The sequence below is a fragment of the Lissotriton vulgaris genome, chromosome 1_1, assembly GCF_964263255.1.
Source record: "Lissotriton vulgaris chromosome 1_1, aLisVul1.2, whole genome shotgun sequence".
Classification (NCBI taxonomy): domain Eukaryota; kingdom Metazoa; phylum Chordata; class Amphibia; order Caudata; family Salamandridae; genus Lissotriton; species Lissotriton vulgaris.
In genome coordinates, this window is record NC_141685.1 from 676,373,088 (window position 1) to 676,393,050 (window position 19,963).

The 19,963-nt window shown below is 43.4% G+C and overlaps 1 protein-coding gene across 1 annotated transcript in view; it reads right to left on the minus strand.

Moving 5' to 3' along the window:
- Positions 1 to 19,963, minus strand: part of LOC147747647 (ferric reductase 1-like) — a 400,432-nt gene that overhangs the window by 314,783 nt on the left and 65,686 nt on the right. The window lies entirely within an intron of this gene.

A 19,963-nucleotide genomic window follows, 5' to 3' on the forward strand; every position in this document is an offset into this window, starting at 1 on the left:
GTGTTTAGGGTGTTTCTACGCTGCCCCCTTTTTGCATTTTGCGCACTTTTTTTTTTTAAGGATTTCTTGTGATTTGGTTCTACTGAGGCATAAAATGGCTACCAACACTTCCTGGTTTAGAGTGTTGACTACCAGTTGCCAGCCAATTAGCATCCAGCTCGTGACCGGGAGGGTGTGCTCAGGGTGCGCGGATCCACTGCGGCCAGATATATATGTGATTTAACTTTTGATTTCTCAGGAACTACTGAACGGATTTACCCCATTAAACTAAAAGGCACAGCTCTGAACCAAGGGCTACTGTTTTTGCCAAATTTGGTGTAATTCTGTTCAGCAGTTCGGGCTGTAGCTGCGACTAAAGGTTCCTATGGAAAATTGCATGGGAAAAACACGTTTTGGGACCCCCCTTTTTTCTCAGCTCCCGCTTGATGAATCAGGCAGAGACTCAAGATAGCAGCGCACTGGAGCTGGCCAAAAGTTTTGAAAATTTTGCGAAGATTCGTTAACCAGCGCAAATGTTATTGGGAATAGAATGCTGCGGATTTCCTATGGAAAATAGGTTCTAACTAGAACTACCTCCTTGCAACCGCCAGTAGGTTATATATATTTTACAGGAAACCATCGTATTTGGAGTTCAAAATACAGAAGAACTCTCACTCCAGGATTTAATTCATGAAATTAGTTGTATTGGTGTAAACGGCAACGCGTTTGGACCACATAGGTCTTGCTCCAAGCCAACTTGCACATAAACACAACCACCATTTAAAGTGTAATGAGACAGACATAAAAGACAGACCACTGATTAGGCTGCTTTGCATAGATATCCAATTCTGGAGTGCGAGTCCTATTGTATTCTGATCTGCAAATAAATTTGTTTCCTGTAATTGACATACAGCCTTTCATTGCGGTGAGCCTGCCATGAAAAGGCTGGTGGTGAGGGTACGAATGGGCCCTAGAGGGCTCCCTGGTATCTCAGGCCATGGGGATACATGCAGGAGGGCCCATGTTGTTCCCCCCCTGTGTGCATGCACCACCTTTCCTACAAGTATGGACTGCAGAGTCCATGCTGTGCAGTAGCAGGTTTTGGTGTTCCCATTGTGGTGCCTTTTGAAATAGCACCACTATGGGAACGGCAAAGGACCACCCTCCAGACAATGAGGAAGCACGTAATCAGGCAGGCTGCAGGTGGTGAGCTTTGGAACCGACTCCCCACTCCAACACTACCAACCTCAGAATGAGGCCCTTTATTACTAGTCACCAAGTACCATGAGAAATGAGTGTTGAATCAGACGAGGGCAGAGACAATATGCCAAAGATCAAATCAGGAAATGTTAACAAGAGACCCAAGTTGTAATGTAGTAGAAACATATATGAATATTTAGAGGAGATGGTACATTTACACACCAAGGGTTCAAATGAGAAAAAGTCTGTTTACAATTTTACATACATTTAATGGAAATATGGTCTTTCTAAATCACAGTAATAGCACCACATTTTTAGGTCGAGCCTAAAGCAGCTGCTCTGGTGATGATATGTTGCAGTTCATTACGGCAGAGTAGCCCCCCCGCTCACCCCTCCCATATTTTTAATTGGCTTGCGTGTTTGTCCTTTGTAAATGCTGGCTTCTGATTCGTAAAGAGGCTTGTTAGTCCCTCCTTTGTACCACCTTGACGTAATTTGTAACATCCCATGGCTACTGGCTTCTTTACTTCGGTTCTTGCACAGTGCGTCTTATTGATTCTTGTAAGCACTATTTTCTTTATTGAGTTTGTCCCATTTTGGGCAAGACGACTTGTTTTTAGTTTACATTCAGCACGCTGCCCGTGCTTTCACTTTAGAAGCTGCTGGGACATTCTCAACCGCTTCTTTACTTACAGTGCATGCGCTCATAACATAGGGGTTCCTTACAGTGCACGCGCTGATAACGTAGGGGCACAGTGACCCCCACTCGCATCTCTCCTGAGGTCTTCCACGCTCTACTCACCCAGTAATGTTGTCTGTACTCGAGCAGCGACATTGAACAATGTATGCCTCCGTTGCAAGCGGGCTCCTGGGTCTCAGGCTGACAATGATGAAGGGAGTTGTGCGGGTGGCTGTTCTGAGCGGAGACCTGTAAGCAGTGGCCCTCACACCCTTGGCTGCAGCCTCAAAGCTGGCAGCCTCACATGTATCCAATGACAGAGAAACCTAATCAGGTGCCATCCCTCGCTTCAAGTGGGCTGCACTCAAGTAGGAAAGGAGGCCTGCGAGGTTAAATCAGCGCCCTGAAGGTCAGTTGCGATGAACTGCTATGGGGGGCGGTGTAAGAGAGGGATTAAAGACTTGTTAAAGCAGGAATGAAAAAATGAAATCACTCATCTGTGTGAATTGGCAGGGAATTAACATTTACTCATTCATAAAGAGCTGGTACCGATTGATGCTTTTGTTAATAATAATTTAATATGCAACAATGATGACATAAAACATGTTGAGAAAAAGTGTGGAGGAATGAGTCAGGGAACTAATATTTACTCCATCATAAAGAGCTGGCACCGATTGATGCATTTGTGAATAATAATTTAAAATGCGGCAATGATGACGTAAAGATAAGTTGAGAAAAAGTGCAGAGGAATGAGTCAGAGGTGAGCGTATAGTGGTCAGGAGATTGGTGTGACTCCAGTAAAGGAGAGCGTTCCTACAAAGAGGAGAAAAAGTGTAGCTCCTGATAGAGTAATACACCAGCCCGTAGGTTTGGCCACAGATGCAGGGATAAAGGCCGGCAAGGGACAGCAACCTTCTGTCCGTTCCTTTGCATTCCCAAACAGGAAACATTTCCCTAAAACATGCCCATGTCCAATAAAGGGACCGATGCTGCATCACAGCGGTTGCTGGTGTCTAAGGGAATCGAGGTTTTATTTATTTATTTGAAAAGTTGTATAAAGCGCGAACAAGATCCTAGTGGATATCAGAGCGCTATGCAAACAGTAAATGTTACATATACAGGCAATAAGAGTAGATACACATAAGTACAGCGAAAATGATAAAGAAAAACAATATTGTGATATTTGGCATCAATAAGTGTCTTGTGGTTGAGAGCTTAGGTGCCTTTCACCACATTGATTCAGCAGACCATACTCATGTGTATAGCCAAGAGGATGGATTTAACTTCCTTTTAAAAGCAGTGGTGGAAGGGCTAAGTCTGATTTCAGGGGGTAAGGCATTCCAAATTCTAGGTGCCATCCCAGAGAAGGATCTGTTATAGGTTTTTTTCTTATGGAATGTTTGTGGTTTCAGTAGTAATTTTTCTGCATTTCTTGAGAATCTGGTACCACCAGAGATCCTCAGTTTCTGTGCCAGGTAGCTGGGGGTCTTTTGATGCAAGGCTCTGTTCGTCATGCACGCAATTTTCAGTTCAATTCTCGCATCAAGGGGTAGCCAGTTCAGGGATTGGAGGTCCGGGGAGATGTGGGAGCTACGTTCAGAACCAGTGTGGTAGGACGGGTTTTAGTTTCCTCAATGTGTTTATCTGAAGGTAATCTCCCTTTGTAGCATTGTAGCATATGTTTTTGCATATTGAAGGTACTGTCTACAGTTATTCCAAGTGATTTTGTTGAATCCACAATGGTCGGTTGTACGTTGAACGCCGTAATATGTTTGATCCAATCTTGCAATTTCGGGATTTGAGCCGGTGGGGCTATTAGAAGAAATTCAGTCTTTGGATGTTCAATTTAAGATGATTATCCAAGTTTGGTTGTTCCTAAGAGCTGTGTTGAGTAGTTTGATATCCTCTAAGGAGTGTATCTTGAGGTATAGCGGTGTATCATCTGCATACATGTGGTATTGTACGTTAGAGGTTTGTAGAATTTCCGTTAGAGGTTCCAGGAAGAGATTAAACAGTGTTGGAGATAAGGCTGATCCTTGCGGTACCCCCAGGGTCACTGGGACGGGCTTGGACAGGGTGTTCTTGATTTTGAATTGTTGTGTCCGATTTTGGAGAAATGAGGAGAACCAACTTAGGACTGACCAACTTAGGACTGCCCCAGATAAGCCCATTCTGTGTTTCAGGAGGTCTAACAGGTTCTCGTGTTTAACCGTAACAAAGGCTGAAGATAGGTCAAGTAGGATGAGTATACAGGATCCATTTTGGTCAAGTATTTGCAGCGCATCATCAATGATGTGTGTCATGGCTGATTATGTGACGTGGCCAGCACGGAAACCTGATTGGTGTTGGTTGAGTAGGTCAAAATGATCAATATGTTTAGTTAGCTGTAAATGTACACATTTTTCCAGCAACTTGGCTAGGGTGGAGATATTGGAGATTGGGCGATAGTTGTTTAGGTCCGTGGGGTCTGCTGTGGGCTTCTTTAGAGTGGGTGAAACCTGGCCTACTTTGAGGGTGTCAGAGATGCATCCTTGTTGGAGGGAATGGTTTAGGATCTTAGACCAGAGAGGTAGAAGCAGAGGAGTAAGATCTTTGACTGCGTTTGCCAGAAGTGGGTTAGCGGAGTGGTTGGCTGGGTGCAATGCACTGAGAATTTTGCCTAGGGCAACTTGGAGTAGGAAGAAAATGACCAGCTTGCATTATTTTTAGGAATAGACTTTGATAGGGATTGGCATTGCGTGGAACTGTGAATTGGGGAGGTTCGTGTATTCGGTCTCGCATATAAAGGTAGGTCCTTTAGGAGGTCTTTCTTGATGGTGTCGGTCTTTAGAGAGAAGCAGGTGGAGAATTCTTCACAGTTTGGCTGCGAGCATTCAGTATCTTGTGGGCGATGAGGTGCCTCCTTAAATTGAGTTTTGATCAGCTGAAAGAGTTTTTTGGGACGGTTTCTTGCCTGGTTAAGTTGGAGGCTGAAATAATCTGCTTTGGTGCGCTTGATCTTGCGAAAATATGAGTTTCTCTTTGACCGGAGGATCATAAGGTGGTTGGTAGATGGTGTTGACCTCCAGACCCGTTCTGCAAATCTGAGGGAGCGCCTATCCTTGTTGAGTATACCGTTATACCAAGGTTTAGAGTCTTTCAGAGAGACTCTTTTTAGTTGCTGGGGTGCTACCTTGCCTATTATTGATGTCATGGTCGAGAGGTAGTGGTTGGTGAGCTTGTGTACTGTAGTAAATCCTGCGGGAGGCAGCAATAGGTTGGTACAGGAGGACCGTAAGGTGTTGGGCTTCAGTTGTTTTAGGTCTCTTTTCCACACATTTAGTCTTGTAGGTTGGGCGGAGCTCATTTTCACCTTTTCCTTAATGGTGAAGGTGATGATGTGATGGTCTGACCAATCGCAGGGTATGATCGACTCTAGCTGAATGTGGCCTATTTTAGAGATTAGTAAGTCCAAGATCGATCCTTTGTCGTGTGTGGGGATGTTGCAGAACTGTGTTAGGTCTAGGTCAGCCAGGAAATGCTTAAGACTGTTCACTGCTGAATCATTAGGATCATTCGAATGGAGAGAATCTCCGAGGAATATTTGGGTATTTTGTCGACCCATGTAGGATGACACCATGTCCATGAAGTGTTCAGTGAAGGTGAGGTTCTCACCTGGTGGGTGATAGATGACATGCAGAGAGCAGACCGGTGTACCCTTGCTAGAGATATTAAGGCACAAGTGTTCACAAGACTGGAATGAAGGGGAGATGGCTCTGCTTACCGAGATATTGCTGCGATGTATGCAGGCTATACCAACCCCGGACTTGTCGGCTCTAGCTCGGTCTAGTCTGATTATGTTGTAGTAGGGTGGAACTAGAATGTCACTGATTGGTGTGGAGGATTCTTTTAACCATGTTTCAGTTAGCATTACCAAGTCTGGCTCATGTGTGAGGATGAGATCAGCTATGTCCGCTGCATGTCGAACAGCCGATCTGCAATTTAGGAGAATACATTTGAGTGTGGGCGTGCTGGTGGATGAAGAGGGTTCCTGAGTGATAAGGATTCTTCTAAGGTTGTTGTTTGTGATGCCTCTGTTTGGTTTAGTGCTCCTACTGGGATTTAAGGGGATAGTAGGAATTAATGATGCTGCGGGTGTGTTATGCATTAATGGAACGGGAGTTGGTGATGGAGGAGGTGTGATAGGCTTCATAGAAGCGAGATGGTATGAACTCACCAGGGATAGAAAATCACTCTGAGAGCAAGTTGGTGCTTCTAATTGGTCAGGCTGAATTGTTGGAGGAGGGGAATGATGACCAGGTGGGACAATGGGGAGTCGTGTTAGTGGTAGTTTGGCTTCTAGGTTGGCAGATTTTGGGATGTCTAGTTGTTCTGTCACCCCATGGTTGTTTCGCTAAACGATCATTGAGCGCTTGGAGTTCTTCTCTGATTTGGTTCAATGAAGATATGATCTCATCGAGTCTGGGGTTATGTGCAGGTGGGCATGTGGTATGCGGTTGTGTTATGTGTGTGGGTTTGGATAGGAGTTTGAATGCCTGCATTGGGGTCTGGCCTGGTGTAGAGATTGTTGAGTGTGCGAGTGTGGGTAAGAGGTGTACTGAGGGTGGAAGTGTGTGTGTAAGGTGGGTTGTAAGGGTGACTGTATGGGTGGTTACAGGTGGGGTCTGGTCTGGTGTGTAAGTAGTTGTGTGTGTGTCGATGGGAGGGATGCTGCTGGTAAGAGAGTGTGAAGGGTGGGCTGTGGGGGTAGCTATGAGTGGTGAGTGCTTCTGAGGGCTAAAGTGTGCGGGAAAGAAAGGGTGTTTGTGGGTATGGTAGTGGTGCTGTAGGCGTGAGTGTGTGTTTTAAGTGGGCTGTGGGAGAGGATGGCTGATCTGAAGGTATGGGTAGAGGTATGGGTAACAGTGAGTGAACAGTGTTTGCTGGGGGTGCACAGGTAGCTTCTACTATGTTGAGTTGGGGGTTCAATGAGGTGGCTTGACATGTGCTGGCGGGTAGAGGACGGTGGGTGATGTCGTTGTTGGTACGGATAGGATGTGTGGTACGTTGAGTTGTAGCGGAAGGGGTGTCTTGAGTGGTCTTCTGGGGTTTAGACACTTGCTCTTTTATGATTGGGAATAGGTTGTCTAGTAGGCTTAGATTATGATCTGTAGATTGCATGAGTATGGTTCCATTATTATAAATAGTGACAGTTGCCGTAGCTTGGAAAAGTTGGGAGGGGGCGATATAGATAACTAGACCATGTGGGATGTTCCTGGTGGCTGAGAGTGTAAATAGAGTAAGAAATGCATTTCTCCATTGCGCTCTACGCTTCGTATGGAAGATGATGTCATTAGTTGTGTGTCCGTTGTGTATTGAGACATAGGGATCTGCTATGGGTGTTTCTGGATGTTGTTTTATAAGATTGTGTTTGAAGCATTTGGCTGCGCTTTTAGAGAGATTGGTAGGGTAGGTGATGGTATAAGTGTGTGTGCCTGTGAGCTCCATCAAAAGTGTGGGGGATTTAGTCAGATGTTGCGCGGGTGACTTTCTGTAGACAGTCTGTGTTATATTGTGTGGAGAGGGGCTTAGGGAGAAGGAGAACTGCCGGGCGAAGAATAGTGTGGGCAGAGAGAAATAGGAGATGGACGACTAGTGCGATGTGATTAATATATATATATATATATATATATATATATATATATATATAAAAATAATAGAAAGAAATCAAACCGGCCTACTTCACCAAGTGCAGTGATTTTTGGACAAGTATGCCATATGGGACACACTAGGAAGCTGTTTTATCCACTGCACTTTCCTAAACAACAAAACATATGAATGGATTCTTAGATAATGTTACAGTAACTGGTGCTCATCTAAAGCGCTCCTATACCTTTGGGTCGGGTTTCTGCGACATAAAACTGCAAGAATTAAAAAAAGTTTGCGCTAATGAGGAAATAGAAATTTTTAGGTAGTCAATGTGACCCCCACTCGCACCCTATCCATGCACCGGTGCCCCATGTATGTCCTATAATTCCCTTCCCGTGCCTGCTATAATAATGCCTCTGCATTTCCGTCCAATGTTAGCATGTCAGTTAGTGAACCCTCCATGTATAAAGTACTGATTCCGCATTAAGGCCTACGTTTCCAATGCATTTACATGGTGCACTTTTTAAATATTGCAAAGCACACGTTTTCCACGTTTTTCTGGCTCAGTCGAGCCAGGCCCTTAATTGAGGCTCCAAGTCTCTTCTGTCTCAGAAAGCTGCAGTTTAGGTATGCATCTCTGACCTCTACCTTACTTCCTGCCCAGGCGAGCGGTGCCCGGCTCGGCCTGGCCTGCCTGCCAAGACGATATTTTGCCTACCGTTATCTGCTCAGCCTCCGCAAAAACACATTCCAGTCTAGTGAAATAGGTAAACATATTCCCGGCTGCAGAGCAAAGGGCCCTGCCTTCCTGTCTCCTTGCAAGTAATTTTCCGAACCCGTTGCCATGGTAGGCCCATGGCCCCCGTACATTGCATGAGGAACCATATGCACGCACTGGCATCCTGTAATGACCGGCCTCTGCCCGAGAGACCTTTTACTTCAGATAATACATCCTCTAAACACAAGATACCAGATATGCTATAGGTGCAGGTCGTTCTGACATCCCAGACACCAGACTCCTCTACTAGTACTAAAGTCAAGCCCCCAGCTCTCCCCAGTTACACGCCTACACCAAGTCATGCTCAGTTGCGCGCGCATATGTGGTAAAGATTTCTGCTGACCCTGCAAACTTTCTCTAAGCATCCACCCACTTGTGACACTTCTGACTCATCAAGTGCACGCCTACGTGTACGCCTCCTTACACGCCTTTTTTTTACGCCCATGTGTTGTTATCTCTCTTTTCACTTGTTACGCCTACTGTATTCATTTCAATTGTACAGTTTTACTATATATAATGTGTGATGTTAATAAAACGTTGAATATCCCTTCCTGAACCTTAGTGGTGATGGAACCCGATGTCCAGTGTCTCGAGCCACTTAATTAAAGCCCGTATGACTCAGATACCACGGACTCTGCCTCTCATTTTATTGAGCTATTCTTATTGTCATTTAATGTATAGAAAAATAGTCCCGGTAATTTTATTTACCACACTATGTAAAACGGCAAAGATTTGCATTTTTAAACTCATTACCGTGTTTAACATCAGAGAAGCACCTCGACAGCATACTTCAATTTGCCATTGGAGAATTGGGCATGCATTCCACTGCTTTAGCTTCATCAAAACCAACCTACTTTTATGCTTTAATATTTGAACGAGAGCCCCAGCGATGTCCCATAAGCCATATTCTTAGCCCTACTGGATCTAATTCCAGAAACCAGTTGTGCACTTGGAAAGGGTTGTTAGCTAACGTACCTTCCTCATCAAAACATGCCATTGAACTCTGGGACTTATTTAGTTCAGGATCTCCTGATTTTGGCTTTCTAACAGAGGCCTGGCTAAAACCGACAACACCCGATATCTCCCTGGCGCTCCCTGAGAACTACTGTATTCTCAGACTTGAGTAGGGAAAGTGGGTGGTGGAGTAGCCATTATTTTTTAAAAAGAGTTGAAAGTTACAGTAGTTGACACTGTTTCCGGTGGCCTGCTGGAAATGCGTTTTTTTTAAATTGAGCTATCTACTCAGGAAATCTTAAAAGGCGCACTTGTGTATCGCCCTCCGGGCCCATTTAAAGAATTTAATTTAAAACTAATTGAGAAAACTCATTCTATTCCCTCTAACCATTTTTTATTGTTAGGAGATTCCAATATCCATAGTGAATAGGTGGATAAGAATGAGGCTGCTAGTTTTTTTAACTGATATGGCTACCCTGGGACTGAGGAAAATTAATGATGGCCCCTCACATTAGGCCGGCCACATGCTGGATATTATACTCACTAATTCCCCTCTTATGAATGCCAACCCTCCCTGACCATTGATATGGTCTGATCATTCTCTGATCCCTTTTCAGGGTTATTAGACAGAAACTGTTGTATTAGACAGAAACTGGCTGAAGGCACACAATCTGGCCCTCAAAGACGATGGTAAAAAGTCACCCATGACTCCTTTAGCAAACTTTATACGCCCATGATTTTTACAGAACATATGGACAGTACTAGGAAATTGATGGTTTTTAATACTAATGTTAGCACAATAATTGATACAATGGCCCCACTGAAATATTGCACAAACAAACCTAGGAAAAAGAATGAAGAATGGTATACTGTAGAGTTACGCAGGGAAAAATCCAGTTGTAAGGTATTGGAAAAAAGATGGCGGAAATTTCAACGTGAAAATGATAAACTTAGTTTTAAATTGGCACTTGCTGCTTATCACAAGAACTTAAAAAGGGCGCGGAAAAATCATATTATGTTAAGACTGAACCGGGCTGAAAATTCTGCTGAAGAACTATATAAAATCCTTTACTCTTTCACTAAGCCCAGAGCTTGTGCCCTACAGACCACCCCTTCGCAGAGACTTTGTGACAGCATAGATATGTTCCTGGATGAGAAAATTAATCTGATTTATAGTAAATTTCCGCAAAAATTTGAGAATGTCATGTCCAATGACCTGGGCTCCAATGTAGCTGAGGATCTTAAGGTGAGCCTGGATAGCTTTAAGGCTATCCAGATATCTCTGGTGGAAGCCATGCTTAGTACTGCAAAATCAGGCTCTCCAATAGATATAATGCCGGCGCACAAATATGCTCAACTTGCCCCTCTCCAAGCCTCCCCGATTACAGAGATCTTGAATACCTCCTTACAAGAAGGTGTTTTACCTTTGGATTGTAAATCTGCTCAAGTGATTCCCATAAAAAAAAAAGATCAGTTATCGGAGGACACACTCAAATTATCGTTTATCACTTCTCCCCTTGAGAAAAATGGTGGAGAGCTTTGTTAACACTCAGCTTACAGACTATCTGGATAGCCATACCATCTTGGATCCCTCACAATCTGGATTTAGACCAAACCATTCTACAGAGACAACCCTTATTGGGGTTCTGGATCATGTCAAAGTGGCGCTGGATGATAACAAAGCTGTGATACTGGTCCTATTGGATTTGACAGCAGCTTTTGACACGGTCTCTCAGACGCCGATACATCAACTGAGAGAGGCCGGGCTGCAGAGACAGGCACTAAACTGGCTCATCAATTTCCTTGACCAGTGGACTCAGACCATCAACTTGGGACCATTCCGGTCACAAACCTTAAAACTCACAAAGGGGGTGCCCCGGGGCTCTTGTCTCAGCCCGACTTTATTCAATGTCTACATGGCCCCCCTGGCCAAGATAATCAGATAGCTGAGTTTCACCCCCTTCTCTTATACTGACGATACCCAGCTGCTCTTGACCTTTGATAAAGATTGAGGATATTGAGCCGCGTTTTGCTAAAGGTATGTTAACGATATCAGAATGGATGACGAACCACTGTCTGCAGTTAAATGCATCTAAGATGGAAATTCTGCTGTTTGGTACAGCTCAGGCTGTATGGTCCCCCAGGTGGTGGCCTGCTTCATTAGGTTCATCCCCTGGTCCAACTTTAGAGGCAAAAAATCTTGGGATTCCCATAGATGTTTTATTATCTTTGACTGACCAAGTCATGACCACTACGGGGACCTGTTACCATACCTTAACCCTTCTGCGAAGAGTGTTCTGCTGGTTACCACTTGAGATGCGAAGAACCTTGATTCAGGCAATGATTATTGGCCGCTTGGACTACTGCAATGCCTTGTTGGTATCTGCTAACAAGTCCCTTCTCAGCAGATTGCAGACTGTCCAAAATGTGGCAGCGCGCCTGGCTCTACAAAAACCTCCTCCGACCTCGGCCAGCCCTTTATTAAAACAACTTCACTGGCTTCCCATCAGCTAAAGAATTAATTTTAAGCTTGGATGCCTTACTCACAAAGCTGTGTATGGTTCAAGCCCCAGCTATTTGGTAGATAAATTCAAAGTTTATTGTCCCAATTGTCATCTTAGGTCAGAAGGAAAAAGTTTATTAGTGGTTCCCCGTTTCAAGAAGCTTAGGGCTGGCGGCAAAACGGTGGTCCATCTGAACTCGAAATTTTGGAACACTCTACCTGTGGACTTACGTAAATGTTCCAATTTTGCCCGCTTTAGGAAACTTCTGAAGACGACACTATTTAGGGTGTAACTTTCTGCACAATAGTAATCTGGCTTTCCTGAAATGATAGCGCGGAGATACCCCTTCGGGGGTGATTCCTGCGATTTATATATTTTAAAAATCCCAAAAACAATCGAGGAAGTGCAGAGGCAGTAGTGATAGAATCACCCTCCTAGACGTTATAAATAACCAATGGGATTCTATCAATGTGAAGGAAGTGGATATTTTATTTGTTTTTGCAAATTATAAAGGTGAAGACTTGATGTATCGAAGAAGTGAGAAAAGCTCTCTTTGCGGGTGGCAAAACGAGAGCACTATGTGCTTTTAAAACACCCCTGACACTACGAATCCCATAGTGTCATGCTTCATCATAGGGGTCTTTCCGTCCCTCTACGGGGCGGGGCGTGCTGCGACCTACGAACTACACAGAAGCACTTTGTTTTTGACGATAGGCTATGTGTGGTGTAAGGACAGTGGTAAGTGATAGGGGTGTGGGGACCTATGTAAGTGTAACAGTAATGTAAAAGAATGTTTAAAAATTCCCTGGCTAGTAGAAAAAATTGATTTAATGACTTCTCTGGCTGGGAACAGTAAAAAGGGGGTAAATAAGTAGAACAAAATAAGTTATCTACTTGGTCGACATGGCATGTTTTGTAAGCAGTCCCCTCCTGCTTACTCCTCAGGACCTCTATTGGTCCCTACTAACAATACTCAATTCTAAATAAATATAGTATGCCTAAAGTCCTAGAACCTATAAGCAAAAATAAGCTACTAAATTTTGATTCTGGGCTTGAGTGGGCCCCAATGAAGCGCAAAAAAAAGGTTTGACCTCTTGTGGTCCCTGTGGAAAGAAAAGGGAGAGAAAATAGAATTTGTAAATACACATAAAAAGACTTTTCAAATAGTTCTCATGACCCGCTTGTTGCGTGGATCACATTGTGGCATAGTATCCATATAGTTGTGGAGCTTATTTTACTCAGTCATTCTGGACAAAAAAGGACCAGTGATATATTTTTCTTCATAATTCTGGTACAGTGGGTATAGTAGCCTCCAAAATCCCACACAAAACAGTGCACACACACCTCAATACATTCCACACACACATTCTACAGCGATCCCATGTCATGTGGGGCTCATCGCAAAAAAAGAATCTAATTAAGAGGTTCCATGTTGCGAATGGAAATGAAAATAAAGGAGACATGAAGTTAATGAAAAAGAGACAAATCACGCATAGGGCACCTATCCATGAATAAATGCATATGGCATATACATACAGTTGTTTCACATGTTGCGTGCCCCATGAGCCTGCATCTTAGGGTTTTAATCGGCGGTATACTATGAAGAAACAAACATGATCGTCACTCGAAATGCTTATTTTCGAGTGCGGCCCATTCATAGCCTCTGACCAGATATTATTAGCGACCCATGATCTAGGTCTAACTTACGTGACCGCTTTTGATAATCAGCATTAGTCCTACCCCTCAGCAGCTCCTTGAGATCTGGGAGGGTAGCCAGGCACCATCTATTTATGCCAGAAATGCAACAGCGAGACAAACGCTGTGTCATCCTCGCCGGCTTGTTCTGTTGTTGGAAAGCTAGAGCGCTAACAAAAAATGGCCGCTTACTGTGGCACAATCGGAGGTAAAAAAGACCCGATCTTTAGGTCTTTCTTCTATCGTTGTTGTCTCATTAGAGAATGAATATTGATGGCTCCAATATAGTAATAGAAACAATAGACAAAATGCCATTGACAGTGGGTGGGTCCTTTGCGATGTTAGTAACGAGCAAAGGTGAATTAAATTATTTTACGAGCAAATATGAATTGAGTTAGTCTGACAGTGATTCTGATCCTGGCCAGACACCCACAAAAGTTATCTACCATCGGGCACTGGAACCCCTAAAAAAAAAAAACAATGTCACTTAGAGAAGCACCAGTGTGTCCTCTTTTGGTTGATGCGCTGATGGTCATATTAACAGAGACGCTTTGGTCGGGTCACTACCATGTTGCTGAGTAACGCCTAGGACAGCATATTGACGCCAATTGTATTCTGTCAACAAAGTTAGTGAATCATTAATAACAGAGTTTTATCTGCTGCACTTCATTGTTGGTTCATAGATGTCAGCTCATATTGGTGCATTAATTATGTCAGATGGCAACTCATATCCATCCATAGACCTGGATAGAGGCCTAGTTAGTTTATCACAGCTGTCCCCATGGTATCTCGTCATTAAGGCCAGTGTTATTGGTTCCAGACGGAACACCCACCTTTGTTGCTTCTCAAAGAGGTGTTCTTCTCTTGCCACTTCTTCAATTATTGTCCAAGAGATCTCTTCAGGTTTGTGGTCATTTTCCAAAAAGTGTGTCGTCAATGTTGTATCTGCTCTGCGGCATTTGATAGTACTTTTGTGCTCCCCTATTCTCGTTTTTATGGCCCGCTGGTCATGCCCACATACTGTGGGGCAGTGAGATAAATAACGGTGATGGATCAAGCCCTGATCTTTGGACTGGGTAAGAGTGGTCTGCTCAATTCAGACACTCTGTTCATCACCACCCCCTTTTGTAAATCGATTTTGGCCACTATAGGTGTGGCAGGGTATACTCAGACATGAGTCCCTTTCTCACTGCTCCATCAGGATTCAAGCAAGCCGGGCCGAAGAGGCTGAAATGCCAGAAACCGGTCCCTGGTAGCTTGTCTCCTTTCTGGTAAAGAATTGGCTTGGTAGTTTAGTCTGCCCTGTTCCCATGATGCACTGGGCCAGGGACAGACTGATTTGCATATAGCCAGGTTCTGAGCTGGGATGGGGCAGTGAGATAAATAACGGTGATGGATCAAGCCCTGATCTTTGGACTGGGTAAGAGTGGTCTGCTCAATTCAGACACTCTGTTCATCACCACCCCCTTTTGTAAATCGATTTTGGCCACTATAGGTGTGGCAGGGTATACTCAGACATGAGTCCCTTTCTCACTGCTCCATCAGGATTCAAGCAAGCCGGGCCGAAGAGGCTGAAATGCCAGAAACCGGTCCCCGGTAGCTTGTCTCCTTTCTGGTAAAGAATTGGCTTGGTAGTTTAGTCTGCCCTGTTCCCATGATGCACTGGGCCAGGGACAGACTGATTTGCATATAGCCAGGTTCTGAGCTGGGATGGGGCAGTGAGATAAATAACGGTGATGGATCAAGCCCTGATCTTTGGACTGGGTAAGAGTGGTCTGCTCAATTCAGACACTCTGTTCATCACCACCCCCTTTTGTAAATCACATACTCAAGACGGCGGGACATGTAATCAGATCTACAACGTTGTTGCTGTTGCATGTTTTGAAACATCTCTGTTCCCAGCTTGTTCTATTCCGGAAAGTCAATTTTTTGCTCTTTTTTGTTACACAACAAACCTTGCATTTGCCACATGGATGGTGGCCTTGGAAAAAGTTGGAGTTCTTGCTGGGGTTATTGTTCAAGGTTTTAGGTCTGGTGTGCACCAGTATGTCTCGTATACTCCTCCCCCTTCTGTGATAGACCATAGGTTTTGGTAACTGTAGTCCCCCACTGTTCAGAATCCTCCAATGCTTGTTAACAATCTTGGTGACTTGGTTTGAACTCGAGTTGTATGTAGTGATACATATTGGTCTTTTCTCTTCCTCTTTGGGTATTTTCTCTTCCAGAAGGCTCACCCTGCAGTTATTTTGTGTCCTCTTGAAAGCTTGATTGATTACTCTCTCTGGGTACTGGCAGACTTCCAGTTTCTTCCGCAGATCTTTAGATTGGAATTTGAAATTCTCAATTTCGGTGCAATTCCGCCTCAGGCGGAGGAATTGCCCAGTAGATGTTTGGTATGGAAGCTACTGTACATGAGTAAAAAATTCTTGGATGTGCTTTTGAAGTGGGTAGTGGTCATTAATCTTCCATCTGTAGGAAAAATGTTGAGGTCGAGGAATACAAGACTGCTGTTGGAACAGGTGGTCGTGAATTTTAAGAAATCGCCCTGTAGATTCAACCATGTCAAAAATTGTTGTGACGTTCGTTCATCGGTGGTCCATCTGGCCTCGAAATTTTGGAACACTCTACCTGTGGACTTATGTAAATGTTCCAATTTTGCACGCTTTAGGAAACTTCTGAAGACAACACTATTTAGGGTGTAACTTTCTGCACAATAGTAATCTGGCTTTCCTGCAACGATAGGACGGAGATACCCCTTCGGGGGTGATTCCTGCGCTTTATATATTTTATACATACATATTTATTTATTTAGTTATTTATAACAACTCCGTATTACCTGTTTTGGACCAATGAAAAAGTTTACTACCTACCCACATTCTAACATGAATAACTCATATCCGGCACGTAATGGGGCAGAGCCGTCATTGTACATCTCCTACACTAAGGGACTTTGTTTGACACTCCATAAAGTGCAATGAACTTGAAACAAATGGAATTTTATACTGCAGATGAAAATAGACTTTTTACACCTCTCCATGCCGAAGCGTTTCACCTTTGTACATCAGATTATTGAACTGCATTGAGAGGTAGGTATTAAAATTAATACTTTTTAAACATGATCTTAGAAACATTCCTGCCCATCCAACCCCTGCTTCCCCCTTCCCCTACTGGCCAACGACTATGCCATTAGCAATGCCTTTTATTTAGGTTTTGGTTTTTAAAACATAAATAAAAGGCACTGTCATTTACAAAGCCAACAGCTTAAACTTGTGTAAATGCGAGACCAATTGCATTGCAAATGCTTGTTTATAATCCTCATCAAGGATTGTATTACATGCTTCAAAACAGATCTCACCAGGGCGAATGTCGCACAGTGAGAACAATGAGTGAGGCCAATAACCAGCCTTGGGGTACCTCTTTTTAGCCTGCTGAAATCTAGGTAAAGATATGTGCTTACTGATTTCCCATTCAGTTCAAACACACAAATAAGGGATTGGGGCAATACCACACCACCAGTGGAATTGGCCAGTATATGTAATGATTTACCAGTTAATGTATTTGTTAGGTCTCGCTAGAGTCCGCGCATGCACTGCTCTGCGAGACATTTAGAAACTGGCTTTTAAAAGTGCTACCAAAGCCTTTTGCCGGTCACCAGCGTGTGGTCACACACGTGTGAACTTGCACAGGCCATCTGGCTTTTGTAATGGCTCATTAAGCCATGCTCCTCCACACCCTCTTTCTCTCTGCTCGCAGTACCACCTCACTGCTCCCCCTCCCTCTTAGTCATCTTCTGACGTGATTTCTCTTCTTCAGCTTCTGATCTGATGTGATTTTTGTTCTTTAAACATCCAAACAGGTCCTGTTCCTGCGCTTGTGTTAAACCAATAACATGCGCCACAGAAGAACCCTGGAAAGGCGACGCGACTGACTCGCACGGAAAGCATCATGCGCCTTGGTGACCTTCTTGCGCCACGGAGAGCACTTTACTGAGGTGGGGCTCCTCTGTGGGGCGCCCCCGCTAGTCAGCTGGAGCCAAGAGCTGCGGCCAATGCTCGTTTATTAAACAAGTGGCATTTTTGTTTCTTTCATGTAGATTTGCTGTGGTTTATTTAGAAAGTTGTATTTTTTGTTTCTTTCATGTAGATTTGCTGTTTACAACCAAATATTTTACCTATCACATATTGTAAGTTTGCTTATCTCGTCTTTCTGTGATCAGCCAGAAACAGGAATCTTTAGAGTTTTGTATTGGTAAGCACAAACTGCTCACTGCGCGCTTTTCACTGCAAGGAAATGGAATACATGCTTTTAACACCAAAGGTGAAAGAAAGGAGCATGATTGAACCTTAATGAAATCTTTGCTCTTTGTAACGTTCGATTTCAAAAACAATTCTGTGTATTCGTCCATATCATACATGCCCCAATAGGGTATGTTAGAGGTATGAAAACACAATACGAGGCATGAATAGTTTGAAACCTTTAGATACAAATAATTTTATTTGGCAGCATTTGGGCCATGATTAAGATGTGTACGGAGCTGAATTTCAGTGTTGAATTCCATCCCACACAATTCAAAGAGGCCCGTATGTGAGAACACCAGGCCCAATTTTGTCAGGCAGAAAATACAGATGGTAAAATTGCATTGGGAAAGGACTGCATTGTAGCCTGTTTCTGGTGCTCTGCTGCCAGTGGAAATATGGGGCAGGGGTGGACCAAATTATGTGGCAGGGTTGACTAAACCATGCGTCAAGAAAAGGAAACTTAAGCAGCATAATATGCCACATTTCGTGAAAGTATTACTTCATTATTTTTATACATTGTAACACTGTATGGGCAAATATTTCACCTCATTCGGTCCAGTTTGACATAAAGAGTCAGCAGAAAGCAACTGAAAGACAACCACCTTTGCAAAAGGCCTTCCACAGGGCATGAAAACGTAGTAACTTTCGATCCATTTTAGCTAAAAAAAAAAATGTTTATTTAATTCTGTTGATTATGCAACAGATGAAAGAGAAAACTTTAATGAAACAATTACACATTTTTATTCAGTAAGAAGTAGTTTATCAGGTTTGTAACTTAATTTCATATTGATTACACTTTAGTGGATAACTAGAGTAGGGGTTTCAGACCCATAGACCACCTAACTCACAGGTTAAAGCATTGAGCACAACCAAAAAATATAGAAATAAACATTGGCATAGCCAATAGGTCTCACCTTGTTTATACTGCACCAGGCAATGGCTGGCTGCTTAGAGGTCCGTCTATCCGTTTCTCACCTGTCTCAACCCTATGTCTTATTTATGACAATATTTTCAGGTCTGAATCAGTGTCAGCTCAGCATCTTACATTGTAAATGAGGCATTGCCACTGTTCTGTGAGAGGCTCTCCCAGGTCTATCAGAAAGCTGGGAAACTTAACTCGGGTCCCTCAGCCTCTAATGATGCAAAGTATTGTCTTACCTAGAAGCGAGCAAGACAATCACAATGCTGCTCCTCGCTGTAAAGAGCTGGATTCGGAATGGCTAGCGCAAGTTTTGTTACTTTGATGCAGTTGTACTTCTTTAATACAGTAAAATCATGTCAAATGATTAAAACCAACCACTATCACCAGCAAGAATACTAGTGACAATTGTGTGGCTAAAATGTGCACAAGTGCAATTTTGCGGTGCAATTTCCCCTCTTCCCCGCAGATCTGAAAATTGTGAGGTAAAGCTTAGCAGAAACATTATTTTAAATGTATGAGGCTGGTAGCGTAAAGACATTCAGCCTGCAAAGTAAATCGGTTGCATCGTGAAACAAGCATAGGCAAAGTCAATAGGTCTGGTGTTGGCTCCCAGCCTTCTGGCAATCATTGCTTTATTTTGTCATGGTTTTTGCAAAACATCATTGTTTGGGAATATGCCAGACCCTCATCAAGAAAGAAAGAAAGAATGACTTAATACAGAACATTTTTCAAATCGACACAATTTGGTATGCTGTGAAATGACAGCAGTCAGAAAAGCAAAACACTCCAAAGAAATTTACACCAACATTGGCAGGGGAGGAGATCTGATAAAGATGGAATGTGCCATGTGTTCACATCGGAAAACGTCCAGGTATGACATCAGGCACTAAACACAAAGCCAACTCTAAAGTAATTATAAAGTAAAAACAGCAAAAACACTTGCACTTTAAGGGAGGTAGCCTGTGTGCGGATGTGCTTCTTGTTTAGAGCAAAATGCTGTCACTCATAGCGAAGTTACCCAGTGGCTTTAAGTAAGCTGACCCATGGCCCATGCTATATGCTGTAGTGGGCAAAAGCAAAATGTGAATGAAACAACAACAGAACAATGGTTGAAGAGAGGTGGTTCAAAGCCCCTATGTGTAAGTATATTGTACATACTTTAGTAAAATCAAAAGGTCTTGGCTAACCCCAGACCTTAAAAGGCAGGAGAATATTAGATAAGTTGGCAAGGTTTGGTAAAAATCTGCAGGTTAAGCAACCGTAGTGTTGTGGTTTAAACTTCTAACTAAATACTTTGCATTATTCATATCCACACTTTAAAGGGGA